Source organism: Bos grunniens, chromosome 6 (assembly GCF_055505025.1).
Source record: "Bos grunniens cultivar Pamir isolate PY7600 chromosome 6, Bosgru_T2T1.0, whole genome shotgun sequence".
In the NCBI taxonomy this organism is placed as follows: domain Eukaryota; kingdom Metazoa; phylum Chordata; class Mammalia; order Artiodactyla; family Bovidae; genus Bos; species Bos grunniens.
The window spans coordinates 61,386,870-61,387,941 of NC_141170.1; the positions used below are offsets into that span (position 1 = coordinate 61,386,870).

At 49.3% G+C, this 1,072-nt stretch overlaps 1 pseudogene; it reads left to right on the forward strand.

Annotated features, from left to right (window-relative positions):
- The first annotated feature begins 366 nt into the window (after window positions 1–366).
- On the forward strand, window positions 367–750 carry LOC147370819 (lysosomal-associated transmembrane protein 4B pseudogene; annotated as a pseudogene).
- The last annotated feature ends 322 nt before the right edge of the window (window positions 751–1,072 follow it).

The window sequence follows — 1,072 nt, forward strand, 5'->3', positions numbered from 1 at the left end:
CCTCTGATTACCTCAGCTAAATGCCCTACTAGACACCAGCAGTCATGGCCATGGATTTGGGACTCCGTTTTGAAAGAGTTGACTTTAATTTGGTATTTCTTTTAATTTCAGGTACAAATAATAGAACAGACATTCTGGTGTCCCAAATAATTGTCATTATTTGCATTTCCAGGGCTGTTCCCCTATAAGAGTGGGTATATATGGGAACACTTCAAAAATCAGCTGTTGTGGTCTGTCAGAGACAGCAGCTAGGAGCCCTCATGGGTGGTGAGCAGGGCGGGGAGAGGGAGCCAGAGTGGAGCCAGAGTGGCCGAGGAGGCAGCAGTAGCCCAGCATGCCACTGTGCGGGCAGCCTGAGTGATGAAGATGGTGGCCCCCTGGATGCCGTTCTACTCCACCAGCTGCTGCCTGTGCTGCCATGTCCCAGCTGGCACCATCCTGCTGGGCACCTGGGACCTGATCTTCAATGCTGTGGTACTGCTGGTTCTGTTGAGTGCCCTGGCTGATCCAGATCAGTATCACTCTTCAAATTCTGAACTCGGAGGTGGCTTTGAGTTCATGGATGATGCCAACATATGCATTGCCATCACAATTTCTGTTCTCACGGTCCTTAACTGGGCAATGGCTGTGCACGGAGCATACAAGCAACATGTGACCAGGATCATCCCATTCTTCTGTTACCAGATCTTTGGTTTTGCCCTGAACACCGTGGTTGCAGTTTATCCAAATTCCATCCAGGAATACACATGACAGTTCAGTTCAGCTCAGTTCAGTCCCTCAGTCGTGTCCAACTCTTTGCGACCCCATGGACTACAGCACGCCAGGCCTTCCTGTCCATCACCAGCTCCTGGAGTTTACTGAAACTCATGTCCATCGAGTCGGTGATGCCATCCAACAGTCTCATCTTCTGTCATCCTATTCTCCTGCCTTCAATCTTTCCCAGCATCAGGGTCTTTTCCAATGAGTCAGCTCTTCATATCAGGTGGCCAAAGTATTGGAGTTTCAGCTTCAGCATCAGTCCTTCCAATGAACATTCAGGACTGATTTCCTTTAGGATGGACTGGTTTGATCA